Genomic DNA, 27,164 nt, shown 5'->3' with positions numbered 1-27,164 from the left:
AATTCAGAAAAGGGTGACTTTTGAAGGACAGCTGTGTTTTAGTCTGCATATTGTTTGGGAAAGTGTGAATTAGGTAGGTTCACCTTCAAATGTGAACAGCATCAAATTTCTCTTGTAGCCTTAGCACTAATGAAGTAAGATGATATTCCTACTGTCCTTTGGGTTTGGATGGAAATAATGAGGACAGAATCCTTGCAGGATTCAAGGCCCATTAGCATTTTTTGTACTTCTTTATAGGCTACATACAGTCCTTGATGTGAAAAGGACTTGGGAAACCCATATGGGCAAAGCCATATTTAGAATACCTTGTAACTTTGGGCTGTCTTCCATTCATGAATCTTAAAATGGCATATCTATAAATTTAAACAACAAAGGTGAGAATATTTGAGTAGGGCTGCAATTCCTGAATAACTTAAAGTTTCCAGTCTCCCTTACAGTAGACCAGTAACTATTTTGATGTACAGTGGTACCTCGGGTTACATACGCTTCAGGTTACATACCCTTCAGGTTACATACCCTTCAGGTTACAGACACCGCTAACCCAGAAATAGTACCTTGCGTTAAGAAATCGTGCTCCGGTGGTGCGGCAGCAGCAGGAGGCCCCATTAGCTAAAGTGGTGCTTCAGGTTAAGAACAGACCTCCGGAATGAATTAAGTACTTAACCTGAGGTACCACTATACATTTGAAGGCTCTTGAGTAACTGAGTTCAGTTTGAACCAATAATTTTTACTGAAGTTGATTAGTGCATAGTGTAAATTTTAACAGATAAAGTAGAGTATTATAATATATAAAGATTATAGCTCCAGTTCATGAAGAATATAATGGAACTAGAAATTAAAATGATCAAGAAGTTAGCTACTGTACTTTAAGAATAGCAAAGCAACAGGGACTTTTTAAACCCAGGGGGTGGGAGGGAAATGACAACCCAGGGAGTGTATGATTTACAAATCTCGGTCACAAAGTTATGAATGAAGTGGGAAGTGAGGGAGGAATACAATAACTGATTGAATTTGCATAAATTTGCAATAATACAGAAACCAAAAAATACACTCTCATTTCTTTCAAGTGATTCCTTATGTTTGTGAGAACAAGTGGAAACTCCTCTTACAATGGTGCTTGCCATGTGGTATATTTGTAATTCATTCAAAATTATGCATCATATTTTATCTTCGCCCAAACAATTGAGTCAATGAAGTGATTTTTTTAAAAAATCAATGAACTCGTTTGATCAATAGATTTTGACATTGCAGCACATGTATGTATCAGGCCTGGGCACCTGCCTCTGCCTGCTCTGCTTAATCGTTTTCTTACAAGCAGGTAAAAAGTTATCATTATAGGGATACAGAGGTTGCTTTTTTTGTATAAAAAATAAAATAAACAAGGTATGGGTAGAAGCCATGATGACTGCTGCTTTATTTTCATGCATTTTCACATCTGCTTACTTAATGTGCAAATAATAAAGTAATACATTACTTGATCACATTCAAAATGGCTGAAGCGGGTTTATGACAACCATACGTACACCTGAATGGAAAAGAGAGAGAATGGAATCCAATAACTAGTAATAATTATCTCTGGGAGTCTCAGCCCACCTGACCATTTGGAGGCAGGCAGGAGGCTCTTGCCCTCTTTACCCAGTGCTCCTGGGGTCCTTGCATCATTTGCCCATGTCAGGCTTTGGGGAATCAGCTTCCTCCCCCGTGGCAGTAAATAAGAAGAGATCAAGCGAAAAAACATATCAGTTAGATTCTTTAATAATCACAGTGAGAGACAAAAGAAGCTGTCTACCTAGAATGTCAGTGCTCCCAAGTAAGGCTCACACCCCCTCCGTCCCTATTAATCAACGTCACTCCTGCGTCTTGGATTCTGAGTTTGTACCTTCTGTGTTCTCTGTTCTGAGACTTTCTGAGCTCTTCTTGACCTTGGGGAAGGTGCTGGAGGAATGTTGTCCAAAGTCTGTGAAACTGTTAACCCTCTCTATTCCAATTTTTCTTCTCCTAGCTGTTTCCCATTCAGTATTTCCCAGCTTCTGCCTTCTGAACTATGCCCCTCTGCAAACCACTGTTCCAAATCTATACTGTCCGCCTGTTCCTGGGAAGATTCAGGATCAGAATCAGGATGAGGTGGTGGCTCCCGTTATTCTTCCTCAGTACAGCCCTCCTCAGCATGGTCCCTGATAGCCCATATGGAGGGTGGGCAAAAAACACACACCTTCATTTGTAGTAAGGGCAAAGCCTGTATCTTATCTCTTGGACTGGGTGTTCCTATCTCTATAAAAAGAAATTTCCCAACTCCAATTAAGGTCTCCACCCCACCCTTTGTGCAACATAGAAACACATATAGACACACATACCTTTCATCACAGAACTGGCTATATTGATTGTAAATTAGTATTTGCTATGGGAATACTGGATGGAAGGGACATTGCTCTACATTAACCAAGAACTGCATTACAGACAAAGGTGGAGGGAATCATTCCTTGGTAGCATTAGATACACATAGGAAAGCAGGGGAAGATCTCAAGGGTATGCTTCTTAAATTTATTGTAAATCAAGCCATTCCCATCCTGAATTTACAACAAAGATTCAGGGCCAGCTGTAGACCAATTAAACTCAAAAGTTCACAGGTGTTTAGACGACTGATTATAACATAAAAGAAGGCACCTGTTTACTACTGTTCAAGACCCCCCCTTCCCTATCAGCCTGCTTTAAATTCAGCACATTAAAAACTTTCACCAAACCAACCAGTTTGCAGGTTGAGACTGATAAGTTTGAAGCACAATTTGAGATTTATTTATTTTTTTAAAAAAAGGTAAAGAACAGACCATAAAGTGATATGCATGCACACCAACAGAGGTTGCTATCCGGATTGCACTGAGAATCACGAGAAAGGTGCTTGCTCAGCTTTGTATGTTGAGGGTCCCAGGTTCAATTCTTAGTATCACCTCTTAGAATCATAGAATTGTAGAGCTGGGACTCCAAGGGTCATCTAGTCCAACTCCACGAAATTTTGGAATCCCAGCTAAAGAATCACTGAAAGATGGCCATCCAACCTTAATATGAAAACTTCCAAGCAAGGACAGTCCAACACCTTCTGAGGCAGTCCATTCCACTATGAAACGACTCTTGCCATCAGAAAGTTCCTTCCAATATTTAGTTGGAATCTCCTTTCGTAAACAACAGGAAGTAAGTGCACAGGAAACCCCCCCCAATAATGTGGGAAATTGCTTCTATGTGTAGCAGACACCAGGACTGTGCACCAGAGACCGACACCCAAATCACAACGTGAATAGATGCCATTTGGGGTGATTTCTACTGGCAACGGGGCAGGGTATCTGTCAGGAGTCCAGGTTCCCAGCCTGATAACACAGTAAGCGTAGGTAATGAAAAAGGAGGATTTATTTTTGCAAAACAAACAGATAGGTTTGGACGACTTGAACAATGCCTCTGGCATCATTACTCAAGATGACTCTTCTGAAGAGTCTTTCTGGCATCTACAGAAGATATTGAACTTACGACCTTTACGTCTCTTGTTTTGCTTCCTATCTAGCAGCCCTCCCATTCACTGACTCTTAGGACTTAGTGGATCAGCTCCAACCTCTTCCTGTTCTGAGAGGCTGTCTGTGAGTCTATTTGCTCCTGTTTGTGCTTCCTGCGAGCTTTTGCTGTGTTCTTGCCTGCTCTTAGCTACTGCCTTATCATGCTGAATGTCAAGGTCAGGAAGAGCTGAAGTCTGCAGCTGCCGGCTCTCCTTTGCCTGACTAACATCTAAGCTTCTCTATTCCTGGCTGCTTTCTGTAGTTGGCTGCAAACCTTCACTTGGAGCTGGCTCATTCATGACGCCATCTCTGGATCATTCGGGGGCGGGGCGCCTTGTCTTCAGTCACCTGGGAACAACAGGGTGACAACAAGGTGAATTCAGGGAGCACCACTAGGAGGGTTTCATCTGATGAGCATTATAGGGGGAAAGGCAATCTTCTAGAAATCCTAGTATTGTTGGATGCTTACAAACATGTATTAGGATATGTTGCATCAACTTCACCTTCCTAGGAATTGCTGTAAATCTGATCAGATCTTTTCCTAGTTTCCCATGAAATCCCTCAAATGTCTTCTACCCATCAGGAATCTCCAACTTCCTTGTGTTAGAAACTGAGGTATGAAAGCTAGGAGCTAAATGGCCCCTTAAACCTAGGTTATGGGCGCAACAACAGAAGTCTAGGCACACTTTTTTATAACAAGAATAAAAAGCTGCAAATGAATGAACTGCAACTAAAATACAGTGGTACCTCAGGTTAAGAACTTAATTCATTCTGCAGGTCCGTTCTTAACCTGAAACTGTTCTTAACCTGAGGTACCACTTTAGCTAATGGGGCCTCCTGCTGCCACCGCACCACCACGAGAATTTCTGTTCTCATCCTGAAGTAAAGTTCTTAACCTGAGGTACTATTTCTGGGTTAGCAGAGTCTGTAAACTGAAGCGTCTGTAACCCGAGGTACCACTGTGTTATGTTCATTTTTCACATGGTCTAGTCTTTCCCCTGCCCACCCCCCTAATATTCTTAAGGGGGTCTCTTCTCCAGTCTTTAGAGAGTAGGTGGAAGTGGGGAGGCAGAAACAGGTCCTACTTTCCTTCCACTCTGCAGTTTTAATCTGAAATTTTAGGTGCGGTACTGTGTCCAGAGCTCAGAAACCGCTCTTGCTAATGAAATTCCCTGTCGCAAAATGCGCCTAAGAGCAATGGGAGTTTTGAACACTGCTTGTGAATCTAACCTGGGGAGAAGTGGTCCAGAAATTCTGGGTATGTTGACCTAAATGAGAACAGTGCAGGCAGACTTGGCTTGCCTCCACCTTTTCATTAACATGTCTACAATGCTCTGGTTATTTCCCAACTGTTTCACTCATTAAATCTTCTCTTCCCTACTCCTAACCAGATGTTTTTAATGTGCCCCCCGTCTCTTCCTCAAAGCTTCCCTAAGTCACAAGTTGGTTCCATGTTTTGCTTAGTAGCCACAGGCAAGACTGGAAGGCATCCCTGAGCTGAACTTGACAACAGCTAAGTATTTGTCATTCCCTTTTGTTTTGTTTTCTGAGCATGTTGGACTCTGGCTTCCAGAACTCTTAAGCCCAAAGTGGTCCATTTATCAATGCACATTCTCAGTGGTCACCGAGGGCAGAAGTTAAAAGAATTCATACCTTTTTTAAAGGCTGATGTGGGCCTTCTAAGTGACTCAAAGGTTCTGTTTATGCCAAAGAGAATGTTCTCCCTGGGTGGTTAATTTGTTTGTCAGCATCCAAGGAGCCTTATTTTGACCACTGCTATAGACAGAATGCTACAGCTAGAGGTGGTTCCTTGATCTGGATGACGCCAGACTGTTCTTGTGTACTTCTTGACTTTGTGGCTTTCACTCTATGACTGTAAATATTGTATTCACACACAAAAATTGCGCAGGACCATAGCTCGGTGGTAAATTCTTGCATGAAGAATGTCCTGGATTCAATCCTAAGCATCTCCAAGTAGAACTGGGAGAGATCCCTTCCTGGAGCTCTGGAGAGATGCTGCCAATCAGTGTACACAATACCGAATTAAATGGGCCAATGATCTGATTTCGTATGAGGCAGCTTCCCATGAAGCTGCCAAGGCCACGATCCCATCAGTAGATAGCATCTAATTCAGCCCTCCAAAGCAAGTAAAAATAAAATAAGACTTGTACAGTCGACATTTAAAAATAGCAAAAATAGCCTCGGAGGGGAAGTGACATCATATGGTTCCAGATTAATGCCTGAACTTTAAAGTTGCACTTGAAAAGATAACACACATGCCTATCCTCTAGTTATAATTTTTCTCCTTTTTGTATATGCGTTTTTGCTTCAAGTTTTCAGCCTTCAAGCTTCTTCTAGCATATCAAAACACAGTGGAAAAGATACCCCTCCCACTGTTAACGTTCAGTATGATCCCAGGGAACAGCAATTTTTGCCCTTACCTGCCCACGTGAATGAAGTCACACGTATCAAGTGGGTTTTTTCTCTCTCCCTCTTTTCCTTATCTAAAGGTTCTCCAACAGATTCCGGCTATAAAAAGCAAGGAGAAGCTGCCTCATTAACAGCTTTCCTCTCCCTCTCTCTCTCTCTTTTGTTAACAATAGCTTGACGGGAAAGAGTAGTTTTAACACTCAACCCGTTCTTCTTCTGCAAGTAATAACCGCAGACTCCTAATCCCTTGATTGGAGTTCTTACTAGTCTAAAATGAGAAACATTAAATTATTATTTAATTTCAAGGAGGAGCAGCCTGAGAAATAAGGGGGATAATCTTAAGAGAAGGGAGAAAAGACACGATGAAAGATACTTTAATAAGAGAAGGACTTTGAAATAGCTTTCTGAATTGTTTCCCCTGAAAAGTTGTAAAGTCTCTACAGCATTTCAGCCTTCTCTTCCAACAGAAGTGCCCTCAGAATACATGGCCTTTTAAGGCCCTTTGACATCAGCAGGTCTCATTCAAGCATCAAGTGAGCCGCTCTAGGCTGCAGCTGCTATGGTCCGGCTGTTCTGATGTCACAGAGAGCCTTGCAAGCCTCAGGCCAGCCAGCTAACTGTTGCTTCAGAACATAAAAACATAGACTCATTGAATCATAGAATTGTAGAGTTGGAAGGGACCCCATGGGTCATCTATTCCAACCGCCTGCAATGTAGGAATCTCAGCTAAAGCATCCATGCCATGTGGCCATCTAACCTCTGCTTAAAAACCTCCAAGGAAGGAGAGTCCACAACATTCCGAGAGAGACCATTCCACAGTTGAGCAGCTCTTACTGGTAGAAAGTTCTTCCTGATGTTTAGTCAGAATTGTGCTGGGCCTGGGGGTTAACCCGAGCAATGCGGTCCAGGTCCGGTTCCAAATCCAAGGATTCCGCGAGGAGACAAAATCCGACAGGGCCAAGGCAGGACACAAGGCAGGAAACCAGGCGAGGTCTGGCACAGGGTCTGAGGCAGGTTCTAGCAAACAGCAGTGTTGCTCCCGCAACCTGGGGTGGGGTCCGGCAGCCTTTTATCTTTGTCAGGGTAACGGCCAGTCCTGATCCCCGGTGACTCACCTCCCTGTCTTGCCTGAAGGCGAGCACTTCTCCTGCGAGTACTCAGGTCTCTTCTTCTCTCAGACCTTAGTCTCTGCAGTTCAGGAGATGTCGGTGGGTTACTAGACCCAGGGGCCACCTCAGCCTCTCCTGACCCAACTGGTAGTGGAGCAGCTGTAAGTGATGGCCCAGCTGAAGGCAACAAGGTAATCCCCACAAGGTAATCCGAGTCAGGCCCCTGACTCGGCCCAGCTGGTGATTGTTGCAGGGGAACCTGTGCAGACTGGGGCTCTTCAGAATCAGGCCCCAGACTTGGTACAGATGCTGCCTGAGGCAAAGGATCCAATGCGGACTGAGACTCCTCTGGTTCTGGGTCCGAGCCCAAGTCCCAGGCTATCACAGGAATCTCCTTTCTTGTAACTTGAAGCCATTGGTTCTGTTTCTACCCTCTGGAGCAGGAGAACACAAGCTTGTCCCTCTTCCATGTGACAGCATAAGAAGAGACTGCAGCATCAGGTCAGTGTCTCATCTCGTGCAGCATCCTGTTCTCTCAGTGGCCAACCAGATGTTTATGTGAAACCCCCAAGTAAGATTTGAGTATGAGAGGACTCTCCCCCTCCTGTTATTTTCAGCAACTGGTATTCAGACACATACAGTGGTGCCCTGCAAGACGAATGCCTCGCAAGACGGAAAACTCGCTAGACGAAAGAGTTTTCCGTTTTGGAGGTGCTTCGCAAAACGAATCTCCTATGGGCTTGCTTCCAAGACGACAATGTCTTGCGAGTTCCTGCTGATTTTTTCCCCTTCCCCCCTTTTTCTAAGCCGCTAAGCCGCTTATCAGCTGATCCGATCAGCAGATAAGCCACTAAAAGCCGCTAATAGCGCTAAGCCGCTTATCAGCTGATCCGATCAGCAGATAAGCTGCTAAAAGCCGCTAATAGCGCTAATAGCGCTAATCCGCTAATCCTTCAATGGGCTTGCTTCGCAAGACGAAAAAACCGCTAGACGAAGAGAATCACAGAACGGATTCTTTTTGTCTTGCGAGGCACCACTGTACGTTAATAGTGTGCATCTGTAGACTAATAACATTGTACCTGTTGGAGATCTTCCCAACACAAGTGTTTTCAAAGGGACAAGAAGCTTCTCAGATAAAAGTGGGCCACTCTAGCCAAAGTTGTAAGTTATGTTGCACCTCTTCATTCCTTGCTCCCTTGGCAATGATTTCCACTTTGGACTGCCTCTAGAGGAAGGAAGCTTCTTCAAGCTGCCAAATGAATAGACTGGCTGCTCTTCTGCCTGTTAACAGCAGCTTGGTCATCAGGAAAAAGCACAGCTTGGATTTCAACATTGTCACCAGCTAATGCCTGCACACCAAGCGACTAATAAAGTCGGGAGAGCTAGAGCCAGCAAAAAAAGGTTGGCAACCCAGAAAGTGAATTGCTTGAATGGATCTCAGATTATATACTCAGAGGGAATGCTTTTTTTAAACTCCCAAATGAAACACAGGCTTTCAAGGAGAAATGGTTGGAGTTGATTAAAAAAAGAGAGAAGAGGCAACCAAACCCATCCAGTGAAAATAAAATCTATGTTGTTGGCAATAGGAACAACACAAACAGAACTGAAATACATTTGCTTCCCTTGAGATATGTTTCTCTCTCTCTTACCTTGCATTGCATTGCCTGAGTGCTGGAAAAAAATGTAAACAACTATAGCATTAAACTATTGGGCAACTAACATTTCCTTTGTAACAGTTTGGAAAAATAAATAGCTATAAAACTAAATTAATGTCTGAGACAGAATGAAGCTGTTAAGGGAATAAGTTACATATTTGCAGCTTTGCCACTTTTGATGCCATAGTTAATGAGGAGAGACCAAACTCGTGGGAGGGTGTCTATGTGTCTCTTTCTAAGCCCCCCAGCCTCAGATATGCATTATGTGATTTAAAGTTGTGGTTAAAGAAAGAGGTAATAATTGAGAACTGTACTGATGTTAAATAAAGGATGTTCGATGGGAACCACTCAGGCAATACACATAAAAAATGCAAGTGGAATGCTGTGAGTGTTTTAATATATACAGTCATACCTCGAGTTACAGACGCTTCAGGTTGCGTGTTTTCGGGATATGGACGCGCTGAAACCCAGAAGTGCTGGAACAGGTTACTTCCGGGTTTCGGTGCTCGCACATGTGCAGAAGCACCAAATTGCAACCCGTGCATGCACAGACGCGGCGCTGCGGGTTGCAGGCGCTGCGGGTTGCGAACGTGCCTCCCGCATGGATCACATTTGCAGGCCGAGCATCCACTGTATTGTTTTAACAAGGAAGCAGAAAACTACTTAATACCCCCACAAGATTCTTTTCCCATCAAGATACGAGCCAATCATTGTCCAAGAAAGGTCTGAAGGAAAAGAAGCCTAGAACTGTAGAGCTGGAAGGAATTTCAATGGTCATCCAGTCCAACCCCTTGCAAAGCATCAATGACAGATGGTCATCCAAAGTTTGTTTAAAAACCTCCAAGAAATGAGAGTCCACAACCTCCTAAGATTAATATGGTGATGGAACACATGCAACACATGTTCATTTATGAATGAACACATGCAAAATGGATGCAGACCGGAAATCATCTAATTTGTCCATCAGTACATTTTGTTTCAGTGATGACAGATAGCTCTGTACATAAGGTGAACATCATTGTTAGGCTACAAAGGGGGGGGAAGCTTCTGTAACCAGTCTGACTAAGCGGGTCCTGTAATTTCCTTTGACTAGTTGTTGTGTCTCGTAGCTGGAATCCATTAAGGACTCTCTCCTTTGTCATACAGGACAGTTCAATCTCAAAAACGTCTGCTTTCCTAATGCAACATCAAAGCCAAATTGAAAACACCAGAAAAGAACATTTGTTAAAGACATAACATTCAGTTCTTCCCTTGGTTGCATTGAACTGACTTCAGATCAATAATGGGAGGGAGGTATATTTGGGGAGGCAATCATGGTCTTCAAAAGCAGGACCAGATCCTTTGTTAGGCTAAACACATCCCAGAATAGTGACAGCCACTGGAGGTAGGCCATAGTTTCTAGATATAGCTAGATGAACTTGGCTTCCCTGGTTACAATGCACAGAAAAGTGATGATTTCAGAGGTGATGATCTTTTAGGCTCAATGGTAGAATATGCAAAATATCCCCATGTTCAGATATCCCCAGACACTCCAGTTCCAAGGGATGTACCGGTATGTATGCTTGACACACTAGCAGCATGGCTTATGGGAAAGCATCTGTGTGAAATCTAGGAAAGGAACTGCTAGTTAGACTATTTAGATCACTCAGTGGTCTGATCCAATATATTGTCGCTTGCATCCTAGCCTGTGTTAAGTATAATTGTTTTAATTGCACAGTGAAATGGAAAGTGCTTATATGAATGTTGCTAAGGGTTTAACATTGGAAAGTCCCATTGGAGTATACTAAGCTAGAAAGAACTCTCTCCAAGCTTCTAGCTGAGTTGATAATTAACTGTTGATGTTCTCTGCTAGCCTTTTCGTGTGTGTTTAACCTTAGATTATGTGAGTAAGGCATCCACTTGCAAATTCACCATTTTGAAGGGAGTTGACTTTGCCTTTTCTTCCCAAGCACAGTGAGAGAAGATGTGATCTCCAGGAGCTGTGTAGCCTTAGGCTAGATGCAGGTTGATGCAGGCTATGGGAGAGATAGAAACTTAATGGGGAAACAAGATCTGACCATTAGGTTTCCAGGGAGGTTTCCTAAAACCATAGCTTTGGATTCAGCACAGAGCCACTGTCTGTCTGTCTGCCTGCCTGCCTCCCTGTGTCTCTCTCGTCCATGCATGCACAGACATTCTCACACAAGGTGCAAAGTGAAGTTATTCCCAGAGAGGCAGTCTGGAAATATAAAGTGGGCTTGCAGCATCTAGAAAGATTACTGACACTGAGGGACATGTGAAATTGGGTCCTCTGTTAGCTGGTTATCACAAACAAACCCTTCATGGGAAAGTGTTGAGATTCTCTATAATATAGATTTGGGTGGTGGTTTTTTTGGTTTTTTTTAAGAGAGAGACATGTTCCTCAGCTCTCTAAGAAATGTGGCAGCTGGAAATCAGGCTTTAATAAAACCCCACACTGCAGTAAACAACCATCAGTGAAAGGAAGATAGGAAGGAAAGTTCATCCAGCTCTTGAGGAAGATTATTCTGTAAAGAATACCTGCAGAGAGACAGCCTCATAAATCAGGAGGGCTCAGACAGGGGTTTGCTGCAGCGCACATAACTCAGCTAGATACTCATTAGACACTTCGGGTTTCATTAAGAAAAATACATCAACCCATGCATAAGCTCTCCCAACCCAAATACATTTCCACCCTTCTTCCAAAATAAGAAATGTGGTTGGAAAGTCATCATTTCAAACCTGCATTTTCTTGTTTACCAAAGCATCAAGCTATATCATAGAACATGACAAGCTTACAGATGGAGGTACCATGGAGAGTAAGGATTAAGGTGAAAAATCAGGAGTCACTTGAGACCTTCACAGGTTTGACAGATGGAAGGATCTGTCAATTTTTGTTCTCTCAGTTCCTCATTTCCCACCTATCTTAAATTCAGTTCTTCACATTTTGCAGCCATTTGCATTTTAAAAAAACCTTCTTGAAAATATATCAGCATTTTAATGTGAATTTCTCCTCATAAACTTTTCTGTTTGCTATCTTGACCAGTGAACACATTTTTGCAAGCAACTTTCACAAATACAATGCAATTTGGTATGCTATTTTCATGAATACCATCATTTTTTTTGCATTCTTCCCTTAACATGTGCATTTTTGCAAACATTATCTGATGGGAGAAGGGCATTGCAAAATTTGGAAATGAGCAAATTTCAAAAGATAGCATTGTTTTGGTTCACACATTTTTTTCAGAACGTGCAAGTTTCAATCCCTCCATGCCTTTGATAATTTGGACAGTGTTTTATCCATACACCCAGTGTTTTTTTCCTTAAAAAAAGAAAAAGAAATGTTTAGAGGTACTCTCATTTTCCTACTCATATTGAAATACTGCCCCTCGATGAGGCCAAACTTAGATTCACAAAATGTTTAGGGGTATGAGTACCCCCTGTGTACACCCCAGGAAAAAAGTACTGCATACAACCATACAACATACATAATTCTGTTTGTATGCTGCCTGTCCACAGTTCAAACTATGCTCAAGGTGATTTACAACATGAAAAAAATACATAACTACATCATAGAAAGTGGTCATAAACAATAAACTGAACATTAAACAATACAAAACCAAACGGAACATTTCCCACATATATCACAACAAAAAACCAATGGCAACCCCAGCCCAATAAGGGTTTTTTTCCCCAGCCGGAACTCAGTTCTGGCACCATACAGATGGGCACCATTGCCATTATAAGAGAACAAGGGAGTTGGGGTGGAAGAAGGGGGGTGCGGTGGGGGTGGTGCACCCCAGGTGTCACCACTGAGGGGGGTGACAAAATGCCGGGCGGCACTCACCGCGGCACCTGCAGCACTCCCAAGCCACACATCTCTCCTGGGAAACATGTGGTGGCTTATGTGCATGCAGACGCCGCACTGCCCAAATGGTCCACCCGCTGCCTCCCCCCCCCCCAGTTGTAGGGCAGCTGAGTGGGAGGAGGCAGGCAGACTCTGGAGCCCCTGCGGTGCACCCTGCCCCTATGGGTAGCTCGCCCCACCCCTGGGCGTCCTGTCCCAGGAGCTTGAGTGGCTTTCTCCGCCACTGAGCATAACACTAGGAGTATCTACTCAGAAATAAACCTCACTGAGTTCAATCCATTTCCCCCCATTTCCCCCGCTGCAAGAGAGGCCTTCATGGTGAGTTGCGGCACCTCTTTTCCCTAGAAAAATAGCACTGTTCCCCAGAAACAAACAAACACCCCAAAACAATATTGTGGCCCTTAGTCTGATCAGCAGCCTTGGTTTCTGTAACTGGAGTCATTCAGGGCCCTGTCCTCCCAGAATAGCAGTTTGCACACCCCACTAAGAAAGATAATAATACAATGACATTCAAAAGGGTAACAATTGATAGCACATTTGTTCAAAATCCCATTTAAAGTTGTTTAGTCCAATTCATTCAACTACAGCAGATTAACTTGATACAGTGATACCAGTTTTTTCAAATTCTGAGGGTCATTTAGACTTCCAGTACTTCCCATTTCCACCCCCTTGCCTCTTTGTGCCCCCCCCAAGTAATCCCCTGGCAGGTGGTACTGTCCAATTGGCTCTAAAGGATTGTGGAAATGTGAAGGATTGCCAAGTGCCCACACATCTCTCTCTCTCTCAGTACTAATATGCATTCATTAGAGTCCCAATCTCTGGCTATCTTTCCACTCATAATACCTATATAAGGAGCTTCCCTGGGGTTAAGCTAATATGCTTCCTGATTCCTTAATTGCTTTGACACTGAGAATCAAAGATCATGGAGATGGTTATAATAAAAATAATAATAAACCAATCTCCAACCTATTACGGAAGGTGTGAGCACCGAATCTTAAGTGTTTTGTTGCTTTGCTGTTCTTCTCTCTCTCTCTTTTTTCTCTTTCATTGAGGTAGCAGCAGCAGGAATTATCTCTCGAATCAGATGAGCTGAAACTTTGAGTCATAAACTGCATCCGTGTTATCTTTTCAGCTGCCGTTCAAATTGAATAATTTCACACTTCCCTCGTAAACACAAGTCAGGGGTGAATCTCTGCGCGGAGCTAATCTAAACCAAATGAGGTAATTACTCCGAAAGACAATTCAGTGTTGCGGGGCTGTTTTTAATCTTAAAGAGCTAATATGGAAGTTTATGAAGCTGCAGGTGGAAACAAAGGATTTTTTAAAAAGGGACTGACTGAGAAGAACAACAGGGCTGGATCAGCCATGATGCTAAATATGCAATAATGCAAACTGTGTAGCAATGCACTTATCACAGAATGCAGGAATCACAGTTGTTGTGCTCAAATCCTGCTTGTGCACTTCCCTTGGGTCATCTGTTTGGCCACTGAAAGAAGAGGACACTCGACCAGATCAGCTACTGGCCTGATCCAGCAAGATCTTCTTAAGTTCTTCTGAGAAACGCTGCATGTCCCTGATCACAGCAGTTTATATTTGTGTGTCTCTCAGCTTTCCTTTAGTAATTCCACTGACCATATTGGTATTCGGTAGGGGAAGATAGGTTCACAGAGATGTGGACCATTGTTCTATAACAGGGGTGGAGTTTCTATGGTCCTCCAGATGTTACACAATTCACCATGTTGGCTGGGGCTGATGGAACTTCGAGTTCAACAAGATCAAGAGGGCTACAAGTTCCACATCCCAGTTGTAAAAGATGAATCCAGGCAATTTTCCAATTTGATGTTATAGCATTTATTGAGTGGCAGGGAGAGAGGGAATGAGATTTTCCAAATCTTGCAAAAATAAGATTTAGAAAGAGAAGAACCCAGAATGGCAATGCAGATGGTAATAGTAGTTTGGGTTTTCTGCAAACCCATGTATTGTTCTTTTTTAACAGTCTGCACAAACTATTGAGTTTGAGGTTAAGACTCTTTGAATTAAATCTGGATATTTAGCCTTTCTGTTGTCCCTAACGTGCATCTAAACACTGCACTGACCACGAAGTGCAAATCCCAGTGGCTTCCAGCAAGACTCTGTTTTATAGGTTTCTCACACACAGGCCAGGCACTCAGAAAGACAAGATCTGACTGGCTAAGTTATGATGAGCAAAGGAAAGCCAACTGACTCCTTGAAGAGGGAGGTCAGGATCATACTACTTTCCATCCATTGCTGTGCTCTCTGCAGGTCTGTCTCCATAGGTGACTGCTTAAACTCTCTGATTAAGAACTTGGGACTTCCGGAGGCGGCGCGTTCAGCAATGGCGGTCCTCTTCAGTTGCTGAAGAGGGGCTCCGCGAAAAGGGTCGTGCGCTGCGGCACAGCGACGACCCACTTAGAGAAACCACGGGTAGAGTGAGCCCGTGGCCGTGGGGTTCGGCGGGCACCAGAAGCGACCTCGGAAACGCAGAAGAGACCCCGTAAGGGGTATCGGAACGTGGAGGGGTAGCGGTGCTGTGAATCCATCGCTCTTTCCGCGGAAGTGAAGCCGCGCGGCTGCTGCTGATCAGCGCTGACCTTTCTTCCTTGAACAACAGAACTAAAACAACTTGCTCGTGAGTAAGAAACCTGAGGCTCTATTTGAACTTAATTTGGCGAAATTTGGCTGAAAGCGGGAGACGCTAAAAAGGAAGTCAGTCTTCCGGCTCTGTTTAAAGTGCCGAGCAAAGACTTTTCTAAAGCGGAAGCATTGAAAGGAGGTTAAAAGAAGTTGGAATTTACTTTGCAAATTCGATCTAGACTGCTTAAAATTCAAAAAAAGTTATAACAACTTTGTAAGTGGATAAAGACTGTGGTTCCTCTTTCTGTTTACCAGTGGATTACAAAGTTACGAAACCTGGCTATCGGTCTGCCTGGATACAAGTAACATCGGACTGCGGTAACTGTATATAAAGTTATATTGGGCCACCTTGTATCTTTAAAAAAAAAGGAACTGTTGCATACACTCTGGCTAAGAACTTTTATTCTCTGCAGTTAAAATTGAATGGAGGGTTCCCCCCCGGTTTTGGACTTTATTTAATTCTTTTTTGTGTGTGTGTGTGTGGGAACTTAATGGTGGAAACTTCTCATCCTTCCTTCCTAACTTTTTGTTGGGAGCTCCCCCTACTGGATTGTGGAATTATTAATCTCTGAGAACTGCTGGCTTTTATATCTGGATGTTTACTTTCTTTTGGATTGTTTCCCATGGGATTTACAATTTGACCTTGACTCAGGGACAGCTGTGGAATGAGTGGCGCACCAAAAACAAGGGCTGGAAAGAAAGCAAAGCAAACTGAACTCTTGCAAACAACTTTGCCTGTGCAGCTACGTAGATCGTCTGTTCCAATTGTGACAGGCCTGCAAGAAGGACAACATATACAGCCACCTCTCGGGGAGATGGCTGCAGGAGGGTTAGATCCTGTCTCGAAAGAAATATTGGACCAACTGGCAGCACTGAATAAGAAAGCTGATGAACAAGCAGCTAGATTTGATGAACAATCTGCTAAATTTGATCAGGTGACAGCTTCTATTGATAAATTGACAGACCAGGTCACTAAGAATACACAGGCAATAGGTAATATTGAAAAGACTACATCAGAAAACCGAAAATTAGTCGAAGAAGTAAACACAAAAGCAGAAGAAAACAAAAAGAGGATAGAGGAATTAAGAGGGGAGGTAAGACCACTGAGTAGACAGGTGACTGAACAGCAAGCGTACCTGTCCCTGGCAGAATTGAAAAACAGGGAAAGCAATCTGAGGCTTAGAAATATCCCAGAATCAGAAAAAGAGGATTTGATCGGTTTTTTGACAACAGAAATATCTAAATTCTGGGGATTGGCAGAAGATAAGGACTTTAAAATCGTCACCGCCTTTAGATTAGGAAGAGTGGTCAAGAAGGATAAACCAAGGGATTGCTTGATCATTTTGAGATCCAAGCAAGAAAAAGATAACATACTCGGCCTGCACTTCAAAAATTCATTGGTGATTCAGGGAAAGACGGCAGAAATCTTCAGAGATATACCAAAACAGCTGTTGGATTTAAGAGTGACATACAAAGACCTAGCAAGCTTTTTGAGAAACAACACAATCTCCTATAGGTGGGAATTCCCTCAAGGATTATCTTTTACCTTGAAAGGGAGGAAGGTAAGAATCAGAACAGCAGAGGAGCAAGAAAAGTTCCTAAACGACCACAGGGAGGACCTTCGGAAAGGAGTAGCAGGAGCTTGGCCACCTCCTTCGTTTGGCCTCAACCCGGTTCCACCTCCAGATAAAGAAGACAAAGGAGACACCCCTACTGGTAAATAAATTGATCCAGGATGTCTCTGCAGCTTCTTAGTTGGAATATTCATGGCGCAAACTCTCCCGAGAAAAGGAAAAAAATCTTTCATATATTGAGAAAAGAACAACTGGATGTCATTTGCCTTCAAGAAACACATGTGACTAGGCTCCACAGGAGAGTGCTAATTAATAAGAGACTAGGTCAAGAATTTATTTCATCAGACAAGGTTAAAAAAAGAGGAGTAGTGATCTATGCAAAGGAGAGCCTAGCACCAAAATTGGTTTTTAAAGATGAACAAGGAAGAATTTTGGCGATTGAAATACAATCACAAGGAGAAAAATTTTTGATAGTTGGAATATATGCACCAAACGATGGGAAATCGGAATTTTATAAGAGGCTGCATGAGATAATGCTGGACCACATTGACTATACCAACATCATCCTGATGGGAGATATGAATGGGGTAGTCTCCACGTACATGGATAAGTCACAAAACCAAAATTTGAACAAAGACGGCAGACTTCCAAAGACTTTTTTTGAACTGACAGACAATATGGACTTGATTGACATCTGGAGGACAAAGAACCCTCTGGGTAAGGAGGGAACATTCTTTTCTGAAGCCCACCTATCTTGGACAAGAATCGACCAAATCTGGATATCTAGAGGACTGGCACCTAAGACAAGAAAAATAGAGATCTGCCCCAAAACTTGCTCCGACCATAACGCTTTGAAAATGGACTTGAGACTCACACCAGCTGGATCCTTCAGATGGAGAATGAATGACCACTTGTTTAGAGATCAGGAGATCGTGAAGAAGGCCCAAAAAACGTTGAAAGACTATTTTGAAATAAATTTGAATACCTCGGTGGAAAAGAAAATAATCTGGGACGCGAGTAAAGCAGTTATGAGAGGGTTCCTGATACAACAGAACACTATTAAGAAAAAACTCTGGAATGGTAAAAAGGACAAGATTTTGGACAAAATAAGAGATGGAGAGAAAAAGCTGAGACTAAATCCAAAATCAAAAGAAGTTTTAAGAGAAATAAAATTCTACCAAACACAATATACGAAATTGATAAACCAAGAAATTGAATGGAAAATTAAACAGATGAAACAAAGATCATTTGAATCGGCAAACAAATGTGGGAAGCTGCTGGCATGGCAGCTGAAAAAGAGACAAAAATTGAACTTTGTTACCAATCTGGAGGTCGAAGGTGAATGTATTCAGAAACCAGAAGAGATTAGAAAGTGTTTCCAGAGATATTTTAAAAAACTCTATACCCAAGGACCCCAAGCAGAGATAGAAATAAATAACTTCTTAAAAAGTCATGGCCTTCAAAAGCTAACACAAGACAAACAAACAGCCCTGAACTATAAAATAACGCAACAGGAAATTGAAAGTGCCATTCAGAACATGCAAACAGGCAAATCCCCAGGCCCAGACGGACTTACCTCCAAATACTATAAGACACTGAAGGAATATTTGATACACCCACTAATGGAGGTATGTAATCAGATTTTGGAAGGGAAGGGGGCACCAGAATCGTGGAAAAAGGCATTCATCACCCTGATACCAAAATTGGAATCTGAAAAGACTCAACTTAAGAATTATCGTCCCATCTCACTCCTAAATGTGGATTACAAAATTTTTGCTGATATTTTAGCAAACAGACTGAAAAAAGTTTTGAATGAAGTAATTCATAAGGACCAAGCAGGCTTTCTTCCTGGTAGACATTTGTCTGATAACACTAGGAATATTATTGATGTCTTGGAGTTATTACAGACAAATATGAACACGAAAGCAGCTTTGATTTTTATAGACGCGGAGAAGGCCTTTGACAATATATCTTGGAAATTTATGAAGAAAAATTTGGAAGGGATGGGAGTGGGAAGGGCGTTTCAAAATGGTATCGAAGCAATTTATTCAGAACAAAAGGCTAAATTGATAGTAAACAGTGTGGTGACAGAGGAGTTTAAAATTGAAAAAGGGACACAACAGGGGTGCCCCCTATCACCCTTGTTATTTATTTCTGTCCTGGAGGTGTTGCTGAATTTGATTAGGAGGGACCAGCTGGTGGAAGGAATACAGGTCGGAGAAAAACAATACAAATTGAAGGCCTTTGCAGATGACTTGGTTTTGACATTACAGGAGCCAGAAGCCAGCACAAAAAGAGCTTTAGAACTAATTTCTGAGTTTGGTCGGGTGGCGGGATTCAAGTTGAACAAACAAAAAACTAAGGTTTTGGCAAAAAACTTGACACCTTCAGAAATAGATGGGTTCCAGAAGGAAACAGAATTAAATGTGGTTACAAAAGTGAAATACCTGGGGGTTAACTTGACTGGGAGAAATTTGAATTTATTTAAAGATAATTATGAAAAATGCTGGTCGGAAATTAAAAAGGACTTAGAAACTTGGTCAAGATTGAAACTTTCCTTGTTGGGAAGAATTGCAGCAGTTAAGATGAATGTATTGCCAAGAATGTTGTTTCTGTTTCAAACCCTCCAGATCGTGGACAGAGTGGAATGTTTTGGAAAGTGGCAGAGGGATATCACGAAGTTTGTCTGGCAGGGCAAAAAGCCCCGAATAAAATTTAAGATACTAACAGATGCAAAGGAAAGAGGGGGGTTTGCCCTGCCAGACTTAAGATTGTATTATGAAGCTGCATCCTTCTGCTGGATGAAGGATTGGTTTCTGTTAGAAAACACTGATGTCCTAGATCTGGAAGGGCATAGTAATGCTTTTGGGTGGCATGCATATTTGTGGTACGACAAGGTAAAGCTTCATAAACTGTTTAAAAACCATATTGTCAGGAAAGCTCTATTCATTGTCTGGACTAAATATAAGGACTTACTTGAAAGTAAGACTCCGAGGTGGTTATCACCGACGGAGGCTAAAGCCATTAAACTACGTAACATGGGGAGTGGCTGGGCAAAATACTGTGAGTTAATTGAAAAAGATGGTGATACTTGGAGGTTGCAGAGCTTTGAAAAATTGAAGGGAAAGGTGCGAGACTGGTTTCATTATGCCCAAATTCTAGAGGTGTTTAAAAAGGATAAAAAAATTGGTTTCCAGGTGGAAAAATCAAAACTAGAGACAGAACTACTTGAACCTAAGACGAAAGTGCTTTCAAGAATGTATAACTTGTTGCTTAAATGGAATACTCAAGACGAGACAGTTAAATCAGCTATGATAAAATGGGCTCAGGACATTGGGTACAACATTATGTCTGAAGACTGGGAAAGGTTATGGACCACCGGTATGAAATTCACGGCATGTAGTGCCTTAAAAGAAAACATTATGAAAATGGTATACAGGTGGTACATGACCCCAGTCAAACTTGCAAAGATATACCATCGGTCTGACAATAAATGTTGGAAATGTAAGGAGGCTGAAGGAACATTCTTTCACCTCTGGTGGACATGCCCGAGGGTGAAGGCTTTCTGGGAAATGATTTATAATGAGTTGAAAAAGGTGTTTAGGTACACCTTTCACAAGAAACCAGAGGCCTTCCTCCTGGGCATTGTGGGCCAGAGAGTGTCAAAGAAAGATAGAACTTTCTTTTTATATGCAACTACAGCAGCAAGAATCCTTATAGCTAAACATTGGAAGGCACAGGAGTTACCCACGCTGGAAGAGTGGCATTCGCAGCTGATGGACTACATGGAACTAGCCGAAATGACAGGCAGAATCCGAGATCTGGGAGAAGAGGAAGTGGAAGAGGATTGGAAAAAGTTTAAGGACTATCTACAAAAACACTATAAGTTATATGAATGTTGAGAATTTGCTAAGCCTTTGGAAAAAACAAGCTTCAGTATTGAGATTGGTAAATGATGGAAACCAAGTTATGATCTAGAAAAGTATAAATTGCAGACTATATAACCAAATGAAAACACAAAAACATATGAAATAAGGTATTAATTTGCTGTTTATTTTTATTGTAAAGAAAGCAGGGGATGGAGGACGTGGGGAAGTCCGGTTGATCATGAAAATTGATTTGAAAAAGTGAATTTTCTTCTATAATTTCTTTTTTTTTCTTTCTGTAAAACCGCTTTTGTTGTGTTACTGACGATGTATTCCGACCTTGGAAAAAAAGCAATAAAAAATTATTATAAAAAAAAAGAACTTGGGTTTAGCAAGTTCTCTGTTGTTCCTTGCTAGACACAGCAAGAGTACTGGCTGTTTTCAGCTACAGCTACAACAATAGCAACAGCAGGAGGACAGGCGATAGAGAGATCAGAGAAGTCAAAAAGGTGTGTGTGTGTGTGTGTGTGCAGGGATGTGAGGGGAGAGAACAGAAGAAAGACAGAAAGAAATGGGGGAAATGGGTTGAACTCAGTGAGGCTTATTTATGAGTAGCTATTGCTAGTACAGTGGTACCTCCGTTTAAGAACAGTCCGGTTTAAGAATGATTTGGTTTACAAACTCCGCAAAACCGGAAATAGTGTCCCGGTTTGAGAGCTTTACCTTGGTCTAAGAACAGAATCTTAACGGTGGAAGGGCACTGGTGGCAGGAGGCCTCATTCGGGAAAGCGCGCCTCTGTTTAAGAACGGTTTTGGTTTAAGAACAGACTTCCGGAACGGATTAAGTTCATAAACCGAGGAACCACTGTATTGTGCTGCAACTGACAAGGCAAGGTAAACATTACAGGCCAAGTTCATTCACAGAAAATGCAAGATAGATTTATTGTTGCTGTTCTAAAGCTATTTATTTTGGAACAGTGCTGGTGCTAACGAGGTGCAAATTTGTCAGTGTAAGTTTTTCATTCCCCCCCCCCCCAGCCTTAAATTCAGTTCTACACATTTGCACCAGTGTTTTAGTGGGGTTTTCTCCTAATATACACATTTTTATATGCCTAAGATACAGATTTTCCCACAGATAGTGCATATGTATATATAAACATATGTGCTATTGTCAGGGGCTCAGGAACAGAGGCACAGGGGAGAGAGGAAATGGAGAGCGAAGGGGAAGAATCTGAGGGCAGCGTAGGGGAGTATAGCAGTGACCCGAGAGATTCCATGAGCTTCTCCAGCGAATCAGAAGATTCCCAGAAGGAGGCGCCTATGGTCAGGGCAAGGGGGGTCCCAGGGGGGACACACCAGAAACAAGGGGCCAGCGGGGACTCCCAAAGCAGCAGCTGGAAATCAGGACCAGCTTCCCCACCAGAGCATAGTGGGGGGGAAGAGTCCCATGTGGCAGGGCCAGCGTCTCCTCCAGCAGGGAGAGAAGATGAGTCAGGGCTGACCACGCCTCCATCGGAGAGTGAGGGAACAGAAGGGAGGTCGGGTCCAGCTAGCCCCCCCGAAGGGGGAAGCAGTGACAGGAGCAGTGTAACGGTCAGGAGGAAGGTTGCCGGCTGGGCGCGCGCGCCAAGTTTGAATGTACAGGCGCGCGGGACAGCAGAAAACCCGGATTGGGAACCAGGTCCTAAAGCCCGCCGGAGGCAGGGAGAAGACTCAGGGGATTCAGCGTCAGAAGAGTCTAGGAAGGGCGAGACCCCAGCTGACAGGCGGAGCCAGAGGAGGAAAGAGCAAAGGAAGAGGTGGAGCAAGGCTAGAGTCTTAAACTGGTGTATGGGGGGAGGAGATTCAGACGGAGCTTCGGCGGTCTAGAGTTTCAGACGTAGAGCTGCGCGCTGCAGCTGTCAAAGTGAAAATGAACTTCAATAAAGACTTTTGTATATAACGACGAACTGGCGTTGGTCCTTTGTGAGCTGGGACCTTGGGCAGCTCTGACAGCTATATTTTAGGCTTTTTTATTCTTCTTTTTGCACCTGCTTGTAAATGCTTTTCGTAACTCACTTTGAGGGTTTTTCCCCCTGAAAAAGTGAATAATTAACAACCAAAACACCACACCTACCTCTTTAAACTACTGGCTTAGCACAGATATCTTATAAGAATGTAAGAACATAAGAAGTGGTCTGCTGGATCAGGTCAATGGCCCATCTAGTGCAGCATCCTGTTCTCACAGTGGCCAACCCAAAACCTGTGGGTAGCCCACAATGAGGACCTGAGCCCAACAGCACTCTCCCCTCCTGTGGCTTGCAGCAACTGGTATTCAGAAGCTTTACTGCAGAGCATAGCCACCTCTCCAAAGTAAACACAGTTTTACACAGCCACTACCCCCAGAAGGCAGCACTGGTCACTTGCAAGAATAACAGAGACAAGAAGAAAAGAGGAGTTTGGGTTTGATATCCCGCTTTATCACTACCTGAAGGAGTCTCAAACAGCTAACATTCTCCTTTCCCTTCCTCTCCCACAACAAACACACTGTGAGGTGAGTGGGGCTGAGAGACTTCAAAGAAGTGTGATTAGCTCAGGGTCACCCAGCAGCTGCATGTGGAGGAGTGGGGAAGTGAACCCAGTTCCCCAGATTATGAGTCTACCGCTCTTAACCACTACACCACACTGATGAATATTGACTTTTTGTTGTTTTTTTAAAATGATATTTATTAATATTTCACAAACAATAAAAACAAAATCCAACATTTAAACGTTTAAACATTTAAACTACAAAAACAAGACAAATAAAAATACACAGTAGAAAAACAGTTAATAGAAGAAAAATAAAATAAAAAATGGAGAGTAAGAAGAAGAGAAGCCAAAAATCAAAGCTAAAAATGAATTAATGTTTTCAAGTCTTATATTTTCTTCCCTAGTTTCTTGACCTCCTCACACCTCCCATTTTGTATTCCAGTTCAAATATTAAATTCAGCAAATCCTTACCCTCTAGCATTTATCCTTACTCCATATATTAACCTATTATTATAAATATCCATTTCCAATTATCATTCCCTATTTACATTTTCTTAAGCATCTCTTTACCAGTACCACTTATTTTCAATCAAACGTCATTTCAACATTCCTTAATTTTACAGTGCTTCTGCAGGTAATCTTTAAACTTCTTCCAATCTATGAATATTGACTTTTTGATGACACATTCTACTGGAATTCTTTTGATGACACATTCTACTGGCATTCTTCTAGTCCCTAATTCTTCCCTCCCTGGCACCCTTTCCCTAAAAGAATCTACATTAACATTTGCCTCCTTGCATCCCCTTCTGTTTCCCTATGACATTTTTTTTTGGGGGGGGCAGTCACTTTGCCATTCCTCTGTGCATTGGCTACCTCCCCCAAGTTTAATGAGCTCAGTTGGTAGAGCATGAGACTCTTAATCTCTGGTTTGTGGGTTCGAGCCCCACATTGAGCAAAAGATTCCTGCATTGCTGGGGGTTGGAGTAGATAACCCCCACAGTCCCTTCCAGTTCTACAATTTTGTGTTTCAGCAAACAAGTGCTTGAGTTGTTGGCACGCTAGAAAAATGCCATGGGAAAGAAAAATATATGGGAGTAGTGCAGAGGATACAACCTCCTACTTGGTTGCTTGAATTTCCAGTGCTGATATATAAGCTATGGCAAACATGGAGATATTTCTCCAGCCTTTCCAGTAAGGAGGTAATATTTCTCCTTCTACCATTCTAAGGATCCCAAGGGTCAGGAGGAGACTAACATAAATTGGGGAGGGCAGTTCTCAAGCAAATTCTCCTTGCTCCATGCTCAAATATTAGATTCTCCTAATGCAATGTTTTTGAACATTACTAATGATGAGGGATGGCATGAATATATATAATTTCCCTCAGGCAGAATGAACTTTCTGAAAAGATCGTGGGGGAGTGGGAGGGGAGAGTCAGAAGTTTCTCAGAAATTTCCAGGGGAGGGTTGCCAATTACTTCACATCACAAGTTGGCCAAGGGTCTTCTAAGTTTCCTGTCTTGCTTTCATAATCACTTATTTTTTTAAAAGGATGCCACTGCTGAAGCATCTTCTCCATAGTCTCCCTCTGATGGCCCTTCCTTAGGAGCAAGGTCACGTCACATCATATTGTGACACTTCCAAGGCTCTCCAGGAAGTGCAGTTAGTGAAGCAGCAGGAGGCTCTCTGCACTGTTTCTCACCAGACCATGGTTCCAGGTGAGATCCAGTAGGGAAAGTGGCAACTCCTTAAAGAAAACATTGAGATACAGAAGAAGAAGAAGAAGAAGAAGAAGAAGAAGAAGAAGAAGAAGAAGAGGAGGAGGAGGAGTTTGGATTTGATATCCCGCCTTTCACTCCCCTTCAGGAGTCTCAAAGCGGCTAACATTCTCCTTTCCCTTCCTCCCCCACAACAAACACTCTGTGAGGTGAGTGGGGCTGAGAGACTTCCAAGAAGTGTGACTGGCCCAAGGTCACCCAGCAGCTGCATGTGGAGGAGCGGAGACGCGAACCCGGTTCCCCAGATTATGAGACTACCATTCTTAACCACTACACCACACTGACTCCCATATATCTCCTCTCACCAACCAAGCAGCAGGAAATTAATCCCTGTTTTCTCTGGAATATATGCATGGCAGTTTGGCCCTCAAATATTATTGATGGATCTGCAAAACAAAGGATGCTTCTGGATGTGCAAGTTGATTAAGAAATAATCCAATCAAGCGTGTGATGAGCAAACATGATCTACATCTGTATTATTCTGCTTAAAGAGAAGCTATGCTTTTCAGTAGGGAATACGATGCACAATTATGTAGGTAGCAAGATAATTAAGCCAACTGTGGGTAATAACATGCATGCAATGCACACAAAGGATGCTCATCTGCGTTGCAAAAATTGTTCACCTGCTCCTGCATGCCCTGATCATGCAACCCCAATAGACAAGAAAGGGCAAGTTTCACATGAAGTATGCATGCTGATGAATTTAGGATTATTATTATTTTTGCAAAAACAAAACATCACTATGGTTGTTGCTTTTTAATGTGGACAATAATATTCAACGTAGTTGTCTTAAGACTTAAACTATACCTTTCAAGGTCCAACATCAAAAGCAAAAGGAGGTGTTGTTGTTGTTGTTGTTGTTGTTGTTGTTGTTGTTGTTGTTGTTGTTGTTGTTAATGCTTCACCCATCTGGCTGGGTTGCCCCAGGCACTTTGGGTGGCTTTAAACAAATTAAAACACCAAACACTGGTATGCATTTGCATTGTTTCCCTTCAAATTTGGTCAAAATGGCATTCCAGCTCTAATCCTGGTTGTCTGAATGTGGCTAACAGTGGGTGACTTCCCCTCTGCCTGGGACAATCTGAACGTGGTTTGCAGGAGCTGGGAACGCAGGTGAGGAGAGAGTAAATAAGTGAGCAATGAGAAAAGAGGTTCATTCATTTGTGCTTTGGATTAGAGATATGCACTTCTTTAAGATGCAGCCAGGGCTGGCATAAAGGCTCGGCATGTTTGGGCATCTGCTGAAGGCTCACAATCCAGCAGGGGACCCACTAACAAGAGACCATTGGACCTGCTTCTCCTCTTCATCATGGTAACCTGCTTGCTTGTTCACTCACCTCTTGCTCTCCTCATCAGACCACAGTGAAGATGAGGAAGAGAAGCCATTACCTGCTTGACCTTAGCCTCTCTCCTAGGGTAGAGAGGGTGGATGTCCTGAGGATAGTCCCAAGGACTGAACAGAGAGATCTGGAGGGCCAGATTTTCCCCATTACTCATTTATATCCAGGCCAGGTGAAGAGAGGCCAATTCACTTCCTTAGGGTGGAAACAGAAGGGACATTCTGAAGATGCCCTCTATGCATTTATCCAGTGTTTGGAGGGAGAAGTGGAACAGCTGTTCCACATCTGTGCAGCTAACTGTATGAAAGGGGAAGCTTGTGCTTGTAAGCCAGGAGTGCAGAGTCTCCCCTTTTCAGACACTCTGCTTTAGAGACACCAGGAATGGAGATGAGAGACAGAGTCCCAGTCCACTGTTTGCACATTGATAGGTACATGGGAGTTCTCTAATGAACAACCCTATGCTGGGACCCAGGAGGACAGCACCACCCACTCCACCCTCAATTCTGTAGTCTCAAGAAACTTGCCACCAGAACAGGAAGTCCCTGATTTGAGTTCCACCTGGATCCTGAAATGCAGTGGTGCGTGTGAACCCAGTCTTTTGAGTAGGACTAGAAGAAGGGATGCATTCTTAAGAAAATAACAATACATGAACCATAGAGGACCTGTGATATCCATCATCTTTAAACCTATGCAGAATGGCAAACAAAAATGTGAAAATGCAGCCCAGGTCTTTCCTGTTGTCCTGGTAGGTTTTTAAAGCATAGCCTTCTCTTGCTCTGCATTTATAGCTTTAGTACCTGCACACACACACACACACACAGCCCACTCCATGAGTATCCATCTTTT

At 42.8% G+C, this 27,164-nt stretch overlaps 1 long non-coding RNA gene across 3 annotated transcripts in view; it reads right to left on the bottom strand.

Annotated features, from left to right (window-relative positions):
* Positions 1-2,900: 2,900 nt before the first annotated feature.
* Positions 2,901-27,164, bottom strand: part of LOC308594418 — a 42,820-nt gene continuing 18,556 nt past the window's right edge. For 2 of the 3 annotated variants that reach the window (XR_014011457.1, XR_014011458.1), the window contains 2 exons: positions 25,786-26,079; positions 2,901-6,237 (listed from right to left, as the gene is read on the bottom strand). This is a non-coding gene — a long non-coding RNA (uncharacterized lncRNA). The remainder of the gene's footprint in view (positions 6,238-25,785; positions 26,080-27,164) is intronic. The other variant, XR_014011459.1, reaches the window with a different exon arrangement.

Source organism: Podarcis bocagei, assembly GCF_964188305.1.
Source record: "Podarcis bocagei genome assembly, chromosome: 9".
Taxonomy (NCBI): Eukaryota; Metazoa; Chordata; class Lepidosauria; order Squamata; family Lacertidae; genus Podarcis; species Podarcis bocagei.
This window is presented reverse-complemented; position numbering and strand designations above follow the sequence as displayed.